The sequence below is a fragment of the Haliotis asinina genome, chromosome 6, assembly GCF_037392515.1.
Source record: "Haliotis asinina isolate JCU_RB_2024 chromosome 6, JCU_Hal_asi_v2, whole genome shotgun sequence".
NCBI classification, from domain to species: Eukaryota; Metazoa; Mollusca; class Gastropoda; order Lepetellida; family Haliotidae; genus Haliotis; species Haliotis asinina.
The window spans coordinates 61,117,908-61,137,235 of record NC_090285.1 but is presented as its reverse complement, the minus strand read 5'-3'; the positions used below and the strand labels follow the sequence as shown (position 1 = coordinate 61,137,235).

The following is a 19,328-nucleotide window of genomic DNA, read 5'->3' as shown; positions in this document are numbered from 1 at the left end:
TTCAACGATTAAAAACCAGAAATAGCTGAAATATTATGGCTGTAAAAGATGGGCTAACGGTGTAAAATGTTTAATGGATCATTGTGCCCTTTCCACAAAAAGGGTATTCGAAAGCGTTGAAATACACCCTGCTTTCACCGACTTTATTCATTGTTTATTAGTGTTATTATTATAGCTGTTATTTACAAAACGTAAACACATATTGTACTTTTCAATTACAGGTGAATAAGGAGGAGGTTCAAATAAAAACATGGCTCAATGGTTCAGTGACCAATTCAGAAAGCTTGGAATTGGTTCCCACCCTATCAAACTCATTACGTTGTCATTAATCGTGACTGCTGGTCTGAGCTGTGGAATGTTGAAACTGACGTCGGAATCGAACACAGAAACTCTATATACTCCAGTGGGTAGTCAAGCCCCTAAGGACAGACAGACGATTCAGGCAGTATTTGAAGACGACTCTGGCAGCAATTACTTCCCTCGCTCATTGACAAAGTCCGATCTGTATGGGGATGTTATATTTTCAACTGTAAATGTTGTTGATGATGCCTCAATGTCAGCAATACGATTCTATATTGATTACATCAAGGATATAACTGTTACGATCAACAATGTCCAGTATTCCTACTCTGATGTATGTGCCAGACGAGATGGAAGGTGCTACAGATCTGGTGATACTTTCAACGGTTCTATTACTGTCGGTGTAACACATCCAGTATTCAACGATATAATTTGTCTTCAGTCTTAGGGAATGTCAAAGCAAAGGACGGTAAATTAGTTTCAGCAGGGTACCTGAAAGTAACCTTCCACCTGAGGCAGGATTCGGTCATTCTCCGTGCTGCAGCGATTGCCTGGGAAGATGAATTCATCAAAGTAATGTCAACTTTGAAACCTGAAAACATTACCATGAGCTAAGCTACATCGCACTCTTCCAACACCGGTGAGGAAATCACTTACTTATCAAGAACGTTCACGTTGATGATCACTTATGCAACAATAATTGGTGGTGGTGACATGGTGTCATCGAGGACGTGGGTTTCCTGGGCAGGTGTTCTGGTGGCTGGAATGGAGATTGCATCTTCCATTTGGTCTTGTTAGCCTCATTCTCTTCCCACAGAGGTTACTTGTCATATCTTCCTACGAACCTCTGTTCTAATACGGCCATATTTCTCGGTTCTCATAAAATCCCCTAACGGCAAAAATGGCAGCAGATTTATCTCTCTTTTTTCTGTCCAATTAGAACATGTGTTACACCGACTTAGATTCAACTTGACAAATGCAAGCAATGTGGAGGAACAAAAATGACATGACACATTTGAGTATCGCGCTCGGGAAGAGGTTCTAGTATTCACGATGCATCCGCGAATTACAGAGATCTTTCGAACGATCGCTTTTGAAACAAGGTCGCTGATTGCACTAGTAAATCTGATTGCCTCCAATCACAAGTCTTGAACACTCGCACCATGAAAGGGTCGTATTAGAACAGGGGTTACGTAGGAAGATGTGACAAGTAACCACTGTGGGAAGAGAATGTGTTAGCCTGTGTGGTATGAAGGTTGTCGACATTGTTGGGTCGATGCCATTTCTTGTCCAAGGTATCTGCAGAATTTCAAAATACACTTAAAACGCTTCTTGCGTTCACAAAGTAAAATAAAATAAAATATTAAACTTTTCATGAAAGTGTTGTTAGATGAAGTTTTAATACGTTTTTTTTTATAACAGGTATTGGTGTGAACGACATGTTCCTGCTGATGTCAAGTTGGGCGGACACCTACCCTCACCAAGACGAGTCTGTGGCAGACAGAATTGGGATGACGTTTGCTTCAGCTGGCATGGGCATCGCCATAACATCACTGACGGACCTTCTTGCCTTCAATACTGAAACATCGTCCGTTTTCATCAGCGTCCGCAACTTCTGTGTTTATACAGGTGTGAATTATCTTGAATGTAATCTTAAACTGATATATTCGCATTACTCCTATCAATACTTAATCATTGAAAGTTGATGGGGAGAGAATGTTCATTCATACTAAAGAGGGGGGGGGGGGGGGGTTAGTTATGCTCATCGTGCCACACATGAGACTACGTGCTAAAATGAATGGAGGAATCCATATTCCTCTTTTTATGAACGAGATGATTCATGCTTAAATATGTAATGTCATATATTGTGTATCATTCTGCAAATGTTCCCACATCTGTTTCCCTAGGGATGGCCGTCATTTTCTCCTACCTGTACCAGTGCTTCTTCTTTGCACCTTGCCTGAGTCTTCATGGCAGCCGAGTAGACGCTAGCCGACACTGTGTGACCTGCCTCAGAGTGAAAAGTCGGTTGAAATATAAGGAAGAGAACAAACATTGTCTCTACGTGTACAGTTGTGGCGGAAAACGTACTAAAGAAAGAGAGCAAGATGATATATGCGAGACTGGTACAAGGAAAAAATACTCCCAGGCATACTCCTTCATGTTGCTAGTAAAATAACAGGCACAGTTGTGTTTTAGCATGCCTTGATGTATATATATATATATATATATATATATATATATATATATATATATATATATATATATATATATATATATATATATTGTGGAGTCAACCTAAAGCAAGGTCCCATTTTACTCATACACAGATATCAAAGACACATACTTTCCCAGTACATTCCCATTTTCTTACATATTTGAAGACACAGTCAACTACTTGGAAAAGGACACAATAACACAAATTAACAAACTGCTCGCAGAAGCACAATCAGACAGTGACGTAAATTCACAGTCTTTAGTGTGTTGGTTGACGAATTACATAGATTCTTCCTATTTTGACGACACGAGTTTGACACAGTTTTTATCGGGAGCGCAATACTTTCTAAATGAAACACCGGCATTTAAAAACGACGTGGTTTTTGGCGGTGATCATATTACTGCTAGTAGCTGTTACGTGTTCTCTGATGACATCAAAGATTCTAATAAGCAGGCTCGGGTGATGACTCGGATGTGAGAGCTAGCAGATGGCTGTCCGCTATCAGTTTACCCTTACTACCCTGCCTTCATCTTCTTCGAGCAGTAGGTCGACATCCTACCCAGCACTCTCCAGACTGTTGGGTTAGCACTTGTCGTGATGACTGTGGTCACGTGTATCTTCATGTCACACTCACTCATGATAACACTAGTTGTTTTCAACATTGTGTCCATTATTACTTCCTGCATTTCTGGGATCTTAGCCTCAGCTCAGTCACTATGATCCATCTCATTATGTCTGTTGGTTTCTCTGTTGACTTCAGCGTCCATGTCTGCTCAGCCTTCATGCTTGGAGAAGGCAACACTCGTCATGAAAAAGCCAAATATGCTATTGTTCATGCTTCAGGTCCCGTACTAAATGGCGCCATCTCCTCTTTCCTTGGCGTCATCGTCCTGGTCTTTTCCGAGTCCTACATCTTCAAATCCTTCTTCAACATCATGCTCATGGTGACATTGTTGGGTATGCTGCATGCAGTGTTTCTTCTTCCCGTTGTCTTGTTCCTGGATGGACCACGGGGGTCCTTAGTTGGACCAAGGGAGTCACCAGGAAAAGCCACTGAAGCAAGTCGTTCGGCTAATTCACAACAAGCTGAAACAACAAATTAACATGCTTAACTTTCTGGAGTTCATATCTTGCTCTGAATTATGTATTTGATGTATGTGAAGCTCAGATACACACTGGCAACAAACATACATCAAAGAAAAAAATTGTACATATTATTCCTACTCTTACTGATATTGGCAGAACAATAGATTCCTCCTGAATTCAGCTCCTCAAAAGCGCTTTCGAAGATTGCATGAGGCCAGAAATGACAAGTCGACATATATGTTTTGGTGAATAGCAGGGCTTTAATCTGGAATTTAAAGGCAAGGTCACAGTAATTAGCCCAATTTAGATAGCACACCAGTAATCTCCAAAAGTAGAAGTACATGTAAGTATTTCCATTTTTTCCCCTTTCGTGAGTAGTTTGGCAGGTATGTTCTGCCATCAGTACGTCATGTCAAGAAGACTACCACATCGGTTGGTGCATCTACGGTATCAAACAGCCACAGCAACTGCTCAGACAAATCCTGGGTTGAAATTAACTTGTGGGTGAATGGGTGCATCCAGCCATACGCCGAATATTTCTTCACCGACCGGATGCCTAAGTTAGTACATATATATTTCTAATGAATTTAGAACTAGCTTTAGTCACGATATGCCGATGAATATTGCCGATGTAACTTAAACGCTTAACTCACTCACTCACCCTAATTTGGTACAGGCAGTTATCTACGGACAAAACTATGGCAGTACCCTGTTCCCAGATGAGTCCAGATCTCAAATGATGGTAGAGCAAAGATCTCCAGACGTCCAGGAGAACTTTTATTTATGTCGGATGAAAGTGCAATAATATTGGGTTGCATTACATATCAGTGGCGTATGCTACCGGAAAGACATTTGTGCAAAAGCAAGGATTGTTGAAGCGTTATATATAGTGCGCGTTTCAATTATCGTTGAGCGTTTTCGTAAATTATTAAAGAGAGTGTTAAAATCTTTCTCGTCGGTTCTTGACAGAATTAACATAATGTGAAGCTCACCTTGCGTTTATAGACATAGTCATATAACTAACACGAACAGCTTACACACGTGTGTAGACAAAGCTCAGTCGCCTTCCGTTCGGTCAGTACTAGTGGTGTGACGATTTATCGATGCCTGCTTTTAAATTACGCTGCTTGCACACTTCCTGTGCACAACAATGCAAAGGATCTGTCAGAAAGATTTGTGAACTTCTTCCCCAGCAAAATTTACAACATTCGCGCTGACCTAGAATGTAACCAGGGATCCTCCACCACAGGCGATCTGCAATTCGGCAGGGATGCACTTAACACCCTCAGGGACATCACAAGCCAGGAACTCAAAAAGACCATCGTCACTGCTAAGACTAAGACATCATCACTTGATGTTATACCAACATGGCTCACCAAATCAACCATTGACCATCTTTTGCTTCCTTTGCTCGATATATTCAACACTTCTTTCAACAGTGGTGAGCGCCCAGCGCCTACGAACAAGCCGTTATCACACCATTACTAAAGAAACCATCATTAGACCCTGATGACTTCAAAAATTACAGACCAGTTTCCAACATTTCCTTTGTCTCTAAATGCATGGAGCGAATTGTTGCCAAAAGACTAACCGACCATCTTAAAAAAGCACAAACATTTTGAAATATTTCAATCTGCGTACCAACCAAGACATAGTACGGAGACAGCTCTAGTCAAAGTACACAGTGACATCATGTCCGCTATGGACAGTCAAAAGGTATGCTCGTAACGCTGGTTGTTCTCCTTGACCTATCAAGTGCCTTTGATACATCGATCACAACATCCTCATTCAGCATCTCAACACCAGGACAGGGATCAGACGTACAGTTCTTAACTGGCTGAAATCTTACCTATCTGGCCGGTGCCAGTCTGTCAAGATTGGCACTGTTCTCTCGGATTCTATGCCACTCCGTTGTGGAGTGCCCCAGGGCTCGGTTCTTGGTCCTTTGCTGTTCAGTATTTACATTCTACCAATATGAGACATCATTAGGAAATATCCTGTGAACCTCCACCTCTATGCAGATGACAACCAGTTATATTTGTCTGCCGAGCCCAAGTATGCGAAACACTGTGCATTACAAATCCAAGAATGTATCGCAGAAATAAGAACCTGGATTGCGTTAAACTATCTGAAACTAAACGACAAAAAGACGGAGCTTTTAACCACCGGATCCCGACAGCAACTCCTGAAAGTACCACAGTCTCTCTGTCTCACAACTGGTGATGATGCTATCACACCTGCACGTTCAGCAAAAAAATTAGGCATCATTTTCGAGGAAACTATGTTGCCTCAACAACAAATCAGTGCCCTTTCCAAATCCTACTACTTTCATATCTTCAACATAAGGAAAATCCGTCTTTTGGACTGTAACACCGCTCAGTTACTCATGACAAATCTTGTAATCTCCAAGGTCGACTACTGCAACTCTCTCTACTTTAACATTCCTGGACATTTACTATCCAAACTGCAAAGAATTCAAAAATCTGCTGCATGAGTCGTTGCCCGTGTTCCCCGATATGACAGCATCACTCCCATTTTTGAACGTCTTCACTGGCTCCCAATATCCTTCAGAATCAACTTCAAGCTTCTCCTCTTCGCTCACAGCTGCGTCTACGATGATGACTTTCCCAAATATCTGAAGAACCTTGTGACTCTCCATGCTCCCAGCAGAGCAATCCGCTCCAGCAACTCCCTTCTTCTCTCCCAGCCATCCACCAAAACCACTATGGGTGACAGAGCCTTCTCAGTTGCAGCCCCACTACTCTGGAACAGACTTCCTATCACCATCAGAGAAATCAACTGTAAAGACTCTTTCAAAAAAGCCCTAAAACCCATCTGTTCACATTATCCCTCTCATAGGGTTTTCTTACTCTCACCTTTCAGCGCCGTTGAGCAAATACTTTTTTGGAAGCAGGCGCTATATAAATTCATTATTATTGTTATGTTTTACAGATTAAGATTAAAATGCAGCAGAGAGGGTTCGGGTGATCCTGGCACAGTCAGACTGGTAAAGCTCATCATCAGCTCAGGGCCCTCGCCCCCTCTACACGCAGCCCAGACAGCGAATGGGACTTCTCCCAGTAAACACTGTCTAGTCGAACCCACCAAGAACTTTTCGGAGAATATGGAGGCTCCCCACGCTACAGCCTTCTGCATTACCCAGATTGTCAGAAGGGCTGTGCTCCCGGTGGAGAACCCGGGCACTCTCCTGATCTGTGCCAAGAGATCAGGAGGTACCAAACCAAGGGCACCGAGAGCAATGGGGAGCCTGACGACAGTGTACTTGGGATGCAAGCGAGACATTTCAAAGGCGAGGTCCTCATATTTATCATGCTTTTCCTGAATCTTGCAAGTCACATTGCTGTCAAAAGGAACAGAAAATTCTATGATATAAATAATTTCATTGGCTTTATTAAAAAGGACAAGATCAGGTTTGTTGGCTGGAATTCGTCCCAGGCTGTATATTGGATTATTCCAGAGAAGCTTGAAAGCATCATTTTCCAGGACGCCCTGGACATGTTCAGGGTCGTACCATGGGTGGACCTTGGGGTCAAAGCCTCAGGCATGGCATAGACGATAGTAAAAGCAGTGAGCCATGCCATCATGTCTTTTAAGATATGCTGTTTGTGCCAAGGAAGGGCATCCACTGACAAGTCAGTTGGACAGTCTCTGTGAATTCATTGCAAAGACGACATTTCATATTGATATTTTCTTTAAGAATAACATTCTGGCGATTGCGTGTGGGAAGTGACTGGTCCTTAGCAGCAAAAAGGAAGCCCTCAGTTTCACATTTGAGACCAGCCGACTTCATCCAGGCAAAAGAGTCGGTTGGATTGCTGTTCTGTTCCACACACTGCATGTACACACGATGGTTTCTCAGACAGTTTCTCCACAAAGGACCGATTCTGGGCAGACTTGGTGAAGGACCTAACCTGGTTTACTCCCATCACTGTACCGTCCAGCAGTACATCGCCATCAACAAAATCAACTTCAAATTTCAAATTGTGTCCAACAACCTTGGCACGCTTAAAATACCTGTGGAATTCCTTGCTTTCATCGTGAGTCTTCACATGCATCACCAGAGGATCATCCGATAAATAAATATGTGCAAAAGTACACAATAAAATCCTGTCATAAACAGCTTCCACACTAATCAAACCACGTCCTCCAGAATTGATTGGCATACATAAACGATTAAGAGAGGAACGAGGGTGGTGTGCTCTGTTATCAGACATGATCCTTCTGGTCAGGCGGTCAAGACTCTGGATGTCTTGTTTTGTCCAATCAACTACTCCAAAGGAATAGGAGAGGAATGGCACAGCAAATGTACTGGTGGCTTTGATCTTGTTTCGAGCATTCAGCTCGGAGCTCCAAATTTTCTTTAAACGAGATTTATACTCGGCCCGAAGTTTATCTTGAATCTGGGCATACTGGAGCTTGTCTGGAACTTGCATTCCAAGATAGGTGTAGGCCTGATCCTCCACAAGATGCTCAATACCTCCTCCCCCTTGTAACTTGACCGATCCATCATTGGTTACCTTGCCACGTTTCAAATGAAGAATATTTCATTGGTGAAGAGTGTCACCCATAGCCCTGTTACTCTTTCTACGGATCTTCAAGCTGTTGCTGTTCGTCTGACCCTGCACATTACATTGTGCAGCTTGTATTTACCTCCTTCTTCTAATATTCAACAATCGGATCTTCAAAATCTGTATGATCAACTTCGAAGCCTTGTCTCATCATGGGCGAACTTAAAGGACACAACCCGCTTTGGGGTAGTCCTCACACAAATACTAAAGGAAAAATACTTGAGGAATTCATTTCAGATAACAATTTGTGTATTTTCAAATGATGACTCTACCACTTACCTACATCCAGCTACGGGATCATATTCTTCCCTGGACTTATCACTAACCGATTCCAACTTCTATAATGAATTTGAATGGCAGGTCCATGATGATCTATGTGGGAGTGATCACGTCCCTACCATTCTCAAAACAATCGACCCTGATGATGATCCACCTTTATCTAGAGGGAATTTTGCCAAGGCTGTTTGGTCATTATATGAAACATTATGTACTGATCTTTTACAACATGATGTTTCTGCGAACAGCGACGATCCAATACAATTGTTTTCTGATTTACTGAATGATATTGCTGATCAAGCTATACCCCAGTCCTCTGCAGTTCCACATATTCGTAAGCTATGGTTCAATAATGAAGTTAAACAGAAAGTGCAGGAAAAATGCAGAAAAGTATTTTCGGCGACACCCTACCGTACAGACTTAAAGACTTAATCTAGACAGACTTAAAATTTCCAATGCCAAAGCAAGACGCGCTTTTAAGCGAAATAAGCGTCAGTCTTGGCGAAATTATGTTTCTAAAATCAGTTCACGCACGCCTGTCTCAAAGGTTTGGAACATGATTCAAAGAATAAAGAGCAAAGGTTCTTAATCAACTGTTCACTATCTAAAGGATGGTGAAATTGTCTTAACTAATTGCAAATAATTGACATTGCAAATAAACTTGGTGAAACTCTCGAAAAACATTCATGCTCATCCAATTACCTCCCTGAGTTTCAAAAATACCAGAAGCAACAGGACAAGAAGAGATTAAATTTTACCTCGGAAAATGGTGAAGATTATAACCAGTTATTTTCGTTACATGAGCTCCAAACTGCTCTTGAGCAAGCTCATGATACAGCAACAGGACCTGATGATATCCACTATTAGCTCCTGAAGCATTTGCCCGATTCGTGTTTGGAATCGCTACTGAATATATTTGATATGATATGGACCACAGGGAGTTTCCGTCCGACTGATCCGTCTAACTACAGTCCAATCTCTTTAACGAGTTGTGTCTATAAAACCATGGAGCGAATGGTGAACAATAGATTAACATGGTATCTTGAAACCAATAATCTTATAACAAATATTCAATGTGGGTTCAGGAAAAATCGTAGTACCATTGATCATCTGGTGCGATTAGACTCCTTTGTTTTAAATGCTATAGTAAATAAACAACATGCAGTATCGATTTTCTTTGATCTTGAGAAAGCTTATGATACGACCTGCATGGCATTTTGAAGGATTTACATGAGTTTGGTTTGAGAGGCCGTTTGCCTCTTTTCATACCACTGTTTTTAAAAGACAGGCAATTTCAAGTCCGAGTGGGTTCAACCCTGTCTGATCATTATAATCAGGATCAGGGTGTCCCTCAAGGCAGTATTTTGTCTGTCATTTTATTTAGTATTAAAATCAACAGTTTATCCAAGGTTTTAAATGATTTAATTGATGGATCACTTTTTGTGGATGATTTTAATATTTCCTGTCGTGGTAAAATATGCATACCATTGAACGACAACTGCAGTTGTGTTTAAATAAAATAAATAAATGGTGTCTTGAGAATGGTTTTAAATTCTCAAAGTCGAAAACTAATTGTGTACACTTTTGTAGGAAGTATAAACCGCATAATAACCCTGAACTATATTTAAACGGCACTGTTATCAAAGTCGTAAAGGAGGCAAAATTCCTGGGTCTAATATTTGATTCTCACGTAACCTTCTTATCTCATATTAAATCTTTTAAAGCTAAATGCCTGAAAGCACTGGATTTGTTAAAGGTTGTTTCAAATTCAAAGTGGTGTGGGGATCAAAAAACCCTTCTTCACTTATACACATCATTGATAAGGTCTAAACTTGATTATGGATCCATCGTCTGTGGTGGAGCTTGCAAAAGCAACCTAAAACTTTTAGATTCTGTCCACCACCAAGGTCTAAGACTTTGTCTTGGGTCTTTCAAAACTTCACCTGTTGACAGCCTTTATGTCGAGGCTGATGAGCCATCTCTTGACCAACGTCGTATAAAACGCCGTATCTTTACAGTATATCACAAAACTATGTTCCAATGAGTCAAACCCTGCATATGTCTGTGTCTTCAATCCTCTCTATGAGGATTTATACAATAAGAAATCCTCTCTCGTTCCGCCTCTTGGTTTAAGAATGAAACCACTTATTTCTGCTGCCGGCATTGAACTGGATGACATAGCTCCTTCCCGTCTTCTTTCTTCTCCTCCTTGGCAATTGGTTAGACCACAGGTCGACCTAGCATTAACATCATTCAAACAATCAGAAACAAATGAATTACAATATAAACAAGAACATAATCAATTAAAACATAGATATATCAATTATAAATCCTTATTTACAGATGGGTCCAAGGATGGTGGCGCAGTGGCATGTGCCACTGTCATTGGATCCGGAACAATATCTTCTCGATTACCGGATAACAGCTCTATTTTCACAGCTGAAGCCAACGCCATATTAACGGCTCTTAAATATATTCAAAGACACCCTAAACATAAAGGGTATATAACCTATTCAGACTCTCTTTCTTGCCTTCAGGCAATTAAAAATATTTCTTGCAAACATCCACTTTTAATTGAAATTATTGAATTGCATAATGATCTTGCTACTGGCCAAAATGACATCGTCTTCTGTTGGTTACCCAGCCATGTTGGTATCTCAGGTAACACTTTGGCCGATCTTGCTGCTAAGGCAACACTACATAAATCTGTGACACCACTTCTTATTCCATACACTGATTATGAAGCTACCATTACATCTTACATCCGTGATCTGATGCAGATGAGGTGGGACACTCAAGTAGGTATCAATACATTTCATGAAATCAAACCATATATTGGTTACACCTACTTGGGCTGTCAGTCCAGATTTGAAGAGGTTATTTTACGACGATGTCGTATTGGCCACACAAAATATACACATAAATATTTGCTGAAAGGTGAGGATCCTCCGTTTTGTATCCCTTGTGATGAAAGAATCACAGTCAAGCATATCTTGCTTGACTGTGTTGAGTATTCTATCACCAGGGATAACTATTATAAATCACGAACTATGAAGGATGTTTTTAGTAATGTTAGTTCTCATTTAATCATAGCGTTTTTAAAAGAATTAGATCTGTTATGTGACTTGTAAATAGATAAATGTTTTATGATTGGAAGTTGAATTAGCAGCTAGGATTGTTAGTGGCTGTATCCTCGAAGGGGGTTGAAGTACCGTAAAATTATTGTCCTCCTGAGATGGTAATTAAGTCCCAAAACAGTTAAAGTCAAATTTAATCTTCCACTTTTATAGCCGTAGAATATGTGTCTTTTTAAATTGTGGCTAATCTTGCATACAGTCGCCAGCAGCTGGGGGAATGGTGTAAATCCAGCTAGGGACCATGCAGGTAGCAGTAATACTGTAAGTCCCCATGGTCCCTAGTATGGTGATCTACCGTAAGTTGTTGGCAATCTATAGCCCGTTTTTATATTGTATTAAACTGCTTCAGATGTCATTACTAGTTTTAAATGAATGTCAGTGATACAGTAGTGGTTTTGCTGTTCTTTGTCTACAGTCTTTAGATTATTTCAAGTATTCTTGATATATATCATGGATGTTTTGTGTTGTTCTCCTCACGATATGGCTCCGATATTGCCGATGTGACGATAAATATTAACACACTCACTCAATACAATCTGGAAATACTTTATATCTCCATGTTATTGTACATATAATGTGAATTAGCGACAGTGGTTGGGCATGGTTTAAGCAAACATGTGATTTATTTACGTGTTTTGTATGGCGGTCGTTTATATTCACTTGACCTTTCAGGGACCATGCAGGAAGCAAAAGCACTGTAACTCTCCATGGTCCCTGTCATTGCCTTCAGTTGGTGGCAATCTATAACCTGTTTTTCACATTGTCTTGTTATATCTAGTTAAAATGTTTTAGACTTAATAACTAGTTTTAAATGGATATCTGTGGTACAATATTAGTTTTGCTGGTCTTCGTCAACACGGCTTTAATTTCTGATTTTGTTGACTAATATAATATAATTATTGATTGTTCTCGTCACGATATGACTGAAATATTTGACCTTTCAGTATTTCCACAATCATTTCAAAATGCCAAACTACCTGTGTTGATATGTAAAGTAATTTAGTCTTCCTCCGTGTCTCCATAATGGATGATCGAATTATCTTTTGAAACTTCTGGCTTGACCATTGTATGATTAGGGCATGTCATGAAAATATTGATAAATAGGAAAGTTTATTGTCTTTAACGCATAGTAATTCATAATCTGATTATTTATAAATTTGTTATTAGACTTTTATTCTAAATCGCAAATTTCTTTTATAATTAAAATAATTTTGTGTTTGTGTGAATTTAACACTTGTACCAAATTGCTGCATAACTTCTGCCTGAGCGGTTCCCTGGCTGCTGAGTCATGACTGTAACAGGGATTCAATAAAAAACAGAAAAATAAATAAGTCTGTCTACAAATTTAGAATGGGCGAGGACTCTGTAGAGATGAATACTCCTAGAAGTATTTAGGTATCTATTTACACGAAAATCTTGACCTACATTTTGTGTATCGGTTCACGACATGAAAACATGACTTGCTGTAGGTGTAAATCCGTTTATTTGTTAACCAAGGAAGAGAACACTGGGGGCTTCTCAGGCTCGATCCCACGTTCGCCAAACACATATATGGGGTATATCCAGTTGTTTCTTGCTTTGTGGAGTTGTAGGCATAAACAAGAGATCCCACATGAGTGAAACACATCATCATCCTTGATATCGCCAGGGTATGCGTTAAGGTAAATCTCCACTATATATACCCTGGATGTATCTTGTTACGAAAGTGTAATTTGTACTATTATTAATTAAGTGATAGTTATTATAGGTCACAATGTTTAGAGTTTTGAGTGATAGTTATTATAGGTCACAATGTTTAGAGTTTTGAGTGATAGTTATTACTGGGTCACAATGTTTAGAGTTTAGAGTGATAGTTATTATTGGGTCACAATGTTTGGAGTTTTGAGTGATAGTTATTATAGGTCACAATGTTTGGAGTTTTGAGTGACAGTTATTATTGGGTCACAATGTTTAGAGTTTTGAGTGATAGTTATTACTGGGTCACAATGTTTAGAGTTTAGAGTGATAGTTATTATTGGGTCACAATGTTTAGAGTTTTGAGTGACAGTTATTATTGGGTCACAATGTTTAGAGTTTTGAGTGATAGTTATTATTGGGTCACAATGTTTAGAGTTTTGAGTGATAGTTATTACTGGGTCACAATGTTTAGAGTTTTGAATGATAGTTATTATTGGGTCACAATGTTTAGAGTTTTGAGTGATAGTTATTATTGGGTCACAATGTTTAGAGTTTTGAGTGCTAGTTATTACTGGGTCACAATGTTTAGAGTTTTGAGTGACAGTTATTATAGGTCACAATGTTTAGAGTTTTGAGTGATAGTTATTATTGGGTCACAATGTTTAGAGTTTTGAGTGATAGTTATTATAGGTCACAATGTTTAGAGTTTTGAGTGATAGTTATTATTGGGTCACAATGTTTAGAGTTTTGAGTGACAGTTATTATTGGGTCACAATGTTTAGAGTTTTGAGTGATAGTTATTATAGGTCACAATGTTTAGAGTTTTGAGTGATAGTTATTATAGGTCACAATGTTTAGAGTTTTGAGTGATAGTTATTATTGGGTCACAATGTTTAGAGTTTTGAGTGATAGTTATTATAGGTCACAATGTTTAGAGTTTTGAGTGATAGTTATTATAGGTCACAATGTTTGGAGTTTTGAGTGATAGTTATTATAGGTCACAATGTTTAGAGTTTTGAGTGATAGTTATTATAGGTCACAATGTTTAGAGTTTTGAGTGATAGTTATTATAGGTCACAATGTTTAGAGTTTTGAGTGATAGTTATTATAGGTCACAATGTTTAGAGTTTTGAGTGACAGTTATTATTGGGTCACAATGTTTAGAGTTTTGAGTGACAGTTATTATGGGTCACAATGTTTGGAGTTTTGAGTGATAGTTATTATGGGTCACAATGTTTAGAGTTTTGAGTGATAGTTATTATTGGGTCACAATGTTTGGAGTTTTGAATGATAGTTATTATGGGTCACAATGTTTAGAGTTTTGAGTGATAGTTATTATGGGTCACAATGTTTAGAGTTTTGAGTGATAGTTATTATGGGTCACAATGTTTAGAGTTTTGAGTGATAGTTATTATTGGGTCACAATGTTTAGAGTTTTGAGTGATAGTTATTATGGGTCACAATGTTTAGAGTTTTGAGTGATAGTTATTATTGGGTCACAATGTTTAGAGTTTTGAATGATAGTTATTATGGGTCACAATGTTTAGAGTTTTGAGTGATAGTTATTATTGGGTCACAATGTTTAGAGTTTTGAGTGATAGTTATTATTGGGTCACAATGCTTAGAGTTTTGAGTGATAGTTATTATAGGTCACAATGTTTAGAGTTTTGAGTGATAGTTATTATGGGTCACAATGTTTAGAGATTTGAGTGATAGTTATTATGGGTCACAATGTTTAGAGTTTTGAGTGATAGTTATTATTGGGTCACAATGTTTAGAGTTTTGAATGATAGTTATTATGGGTCACAATGTATAGAGTTTTGAGTGATAGTTATTATGGGTCACAATGTTTAGAGTTTTGAGTGATAGTTATTATGGGTCACAATGTTTAGAGTTTTGAGTGATAGTTATTATTGGGTCACAATGTTTAGAGTTTTGAGTGATAGTTATTATGGGTCACAATGTTTAGAGTTTTGAGTGATAGTTATTATTGGGTCACAATGTTTAGAGTTTTGAATGATAGTTATTATGGGTCACAATGTTTAGAGTTTTGAGTGATAGTTATTATTGGGTCACAATGTTTAGAGTTTTGAGTGATAGTTATTATGGGTCACAATGTTTAGAGTTTTGAGTGATAGTTATTATTGGGTCACAATGTTTAGAGTTTTGAATGATAGTTATTATGGGTCACAATGTTTAGAGTTTTGAGTGATAGTTATTATTGGGTCACAATGTTTAGAGTTTTGAGTGATAGTTATTATGGGTCACAATGTTTAGAGTTTTGAGTGATAGTTATTATAGGTCACAATGTTTAGAGTTTTGAGTGATAGTTATTATTGGTCACAATGTTTAGAGTTTTGAGTGACAGTTATTATGGGTCACAATGTTTAGAGTTTTGAATGATAGTTATTATGGGTCACAATGTTTAGAGTTTTGAGTGATAGTTATTATGGGTCACAATGTTTAGAGTTTTGAGTGATAGTTATTATTGGGTCACAATGTTTAGAGTTTTGAGTGATAGTTATTATGGGTCACAATGTTTAGAGTTTTGAGTGATAGTTATTATGGGTCACAATGTTTAGAGTTTTGAGTGATAGTTATTATTGGGTCACAATGTTTAGAGTTTTGAGTGATAGTTATTATGGGTCACAATGTTTAGAGTTTTGAGTGATAGTTATTATGGGTCACAATGTTTAGAGTTTTGAGTGATAGTTATTATGGGTCACAATGTTTAGAGTTTTGAGTGATAGTTATTATTGGGTCACAATGTTTAGAGTTTTGAGTGATAGTTATTATTGGGTCACAATGTTTAGAGTTTTGAGTGATAGTTATTATGGGTCACAATGTTTAGAGTTTTGAGTGATAGTTATTATGGGTCACAATGTTTAGAGTTTTGAGTGATAGTTATTATGGGTCACAATGTTTAGAGTTTTGAGTGATAGTTATTATGGGTCACAATGTTTAGAGTTTTGAATGATAGTTATTATGGGTCACAATGTTTAGAGTTTTGAGTGATAGTTATTATAGGTCACAATGTTTAGAGTTTTGAGTGATAGTTATTATTGGGTCACAAAGTTTAGAGTTTTGAGTGATAGTTATTATTGGGTCACAATGTTTAGAGTTTTGAGTGATAGTTATTATGGGTCACAATGTTTAGAGTTTTGAGTGATAGTTATTATGGGTCACATTTTGTATCATTGGTAATCGTGTTTTAAGGGCACAAGCTCTTGGAACGCAAAGCATGCCAAGGCTAACATCTGCACGCCATGAGGCCATTGGAATGGTCATTGGGGGAATGTCTTAACGATAAGTGTCTGCACATTTCCACTGCCGCTGGAACAACCATTTCTGCACTGATGAGACGCTACCAGAACGCAAATGACGTCATCGATCGGCCACGTTCTGGACATCCACGTGTAACAACGCCAAGACATGACCGATGGATAACGGTGACCCATCTTCGCTACAGGTTTCAGACTGCAGTGATAACTGCCCGGAATATCCCAGGATCTTGCCGTATTCACCCTAATACAGTTCGACAACGTTTACGTCATCCAGCACGGGATCAGACCACGTAGTCCGGCCATACGACCTATCCTGACTCAACGTCATCGAAGAGCTCGCCGAATGTGGTGCTGAAATCATGTACGCAGACCCTTGTTTTGGTGGAGAAATATTTTTTTTACAGATGTCTCCAAGTTTGACATTTCCAATAGTGATGGACGTCAACGTGCCTATAGACGCGTGGGAGAACGTTATGCACAGGCCTGTGTCTTGGAGAGGAATCGCTTTGGTAGTTCCGTGATGATTTGGGGTGGAATAACAGCACAACAAAGAACTCCCTTGATGATAGTTGAGGGCAACTTAACAGGTGTGGGTTACAGGGATCAGATTCTTAGACCTGTGGCAATTCCTTATCTGCAACGTTATGGCACTAGGTTGACATTCCAAGAGGACAACGCCCGCCCTCATACGCCAAGTGTTGCTGTGGAATTTTTGCACCACGACAACGTTGACTTACAGCCTTGGCCTGCAAATTCACCAGATCTCTCCACGGCAGAGCATGTTTGGGTCGAGATGGCTCGACGTTTACGACGTCTTAATAACGTCCTTGACTTTGCAGCAGAACGTGAGAGAATCTGGCGTGACATCCCACAAGCATTCCTTGAACGTTTGATAAGTCCCTATGTGTCGTCGATGTTCTGCTGTTCTCAATGTCGATTGTGGACATTAATTAAACACCACCTATTTTCATGCTATAAGATTGTGTTTAACACAACACACTGGTCATTCATGATATCGAAACCAAACATGGTTATAATTTCGTTAACTGAACCATCTAAAGTGTCAATCCATCAGCTACCAACACTGCTGCTACTTTCAGCTGCAATTTATTGACAGTCATATGGGGCTACTAAAAACGTTATCAAGAATCATGTCCAAAACTATGGTCACACTGACAATGTCTTTGGGCCAACATACACAAAGTTCTCAAAAAGCGTTCACTGTTCAATCCTAAGCCAACAGTAATGGTGATATCAGTATTTGGTGTATCCTCCCCTCGCACGGGTAACTGCTGCAACCCTTCTCCTCGTGATGGAAATCAAACGCCGAATGCGCATCACTGGAAGCCTCTGCTATTCCTCATGAAGAGCCCGGCCCCGGGATTTTGAACAGGTGGGTCCCTTACTTGAACCTGACGCCGAAGAAGGTCCCATTAATGCTTATTTGCTTATAAATTGCTCATAAATGCAAATATGCGATAACAGCTCTGGAACGATGGGGCCTAGCATATCATCCATAAATACTGGCCTACTGGCGCAGGGGTGGTTATCAAACTGCGGGGCAACAGCAGCTTCCGGTACTTCCTGTTGGTATCTCTGACAATTGAGTGTCCCTTTAGTGGTGATAAGATTCAGCTTACACTCATAGGAGATAACCACACACACACACACACACACACACACACACACCACCACCACCACCACCATTATAAAGTCACCACCAAAGGGTTCAGCTGCATGATCACCTGCAGTTGATAAGCCCCAATACTCCTTCTCCAAACTCGCCAACGGCCATCAGTAACACGACGAAGAAAACGACTTTCATCGGACCAATGGATCCTGCGCCATGTCCTCAGATTGTGGTTTTGCTTACACCACGCCAAACGTTGAGCCCTGTGTCTATCAGTGAGTAAGGGACGTCTGATCGGACGACGTGCACGAATCCAGCGGACCTGAGTCCTTTGGATGGTGCTGGTTAAGAGACGAACATCCACTCTACATTGTTCTCTGAGATCACAGGCAGGCTGTAGCGCAAATAGGGTTGCGCAGCATAGAGAATATGGCAAGTTTCTTACATGCGCGCGAAGCGAGCAAAGGTTGGCAATGTACTTCCCACGCTTCGGTTCAAAAAATATTTTTCATGTCAAAATCAAATATCGCCACCATCAAAGGTATGCTCCCATTTCTTCACTTGGTTGTGCTTACAGATTTCCTACCCCATGTTTAATAATTACTCACGTGAAATATGTTTTATTTAACATTTTAAGCGCCACTCGCTGTATTCAAATCGTTCTTCGCTTCCATAACTCCTGCCGGCTTCCAGTTCAACAGAGTGACGGAACAAGAATAAGCAGAAATTAATTTATCTTATCTGTCGTCGTTATTGTTAGAACGTTCCTAACATTTATTCTTCATAAACACACTTCTGGCGTAACGGGCTGATGAAGCAGGGAGGTAACTGTAAGTATTCCATATGGAATAATACCCTCCTGTTCCTTCACTCCGTTGAACCGGAAGCTGGAAGGGGAAATGGAGTCGAAGAACGGTCTGCTACAGGTTCCACTACACTATATAAATGTCACATGCTCCCCGAGCGAGGAACGGACGGAGGCCTGTGACAGCTGTGATTGGATGAAATAGTGTAAGATGTTTATGTGTTTTAAAAGCACATCCGTCTAGTAATTAAAACAGAGCATAATTTTAAGTATTCAGCGCTGTCATTTTTTATCACCATGACTTATGTTTATGTGTGCACCGATAT

General features: G+C 39.5%; 1 pseudogene; it reads left to right on the top strand.

Annotated features, from left to right (window-relative positions):
- Positions 1 to 250: 250 nt before the first annotated feature.
- On the top strand, positions 251 to 3,621 carry LOC137287985 (patched domain-containing protein 3-like; annotated as a pseudogene).
- Positions 3,622 to 19,328: the final 15,707 nt, after the last annotated feature.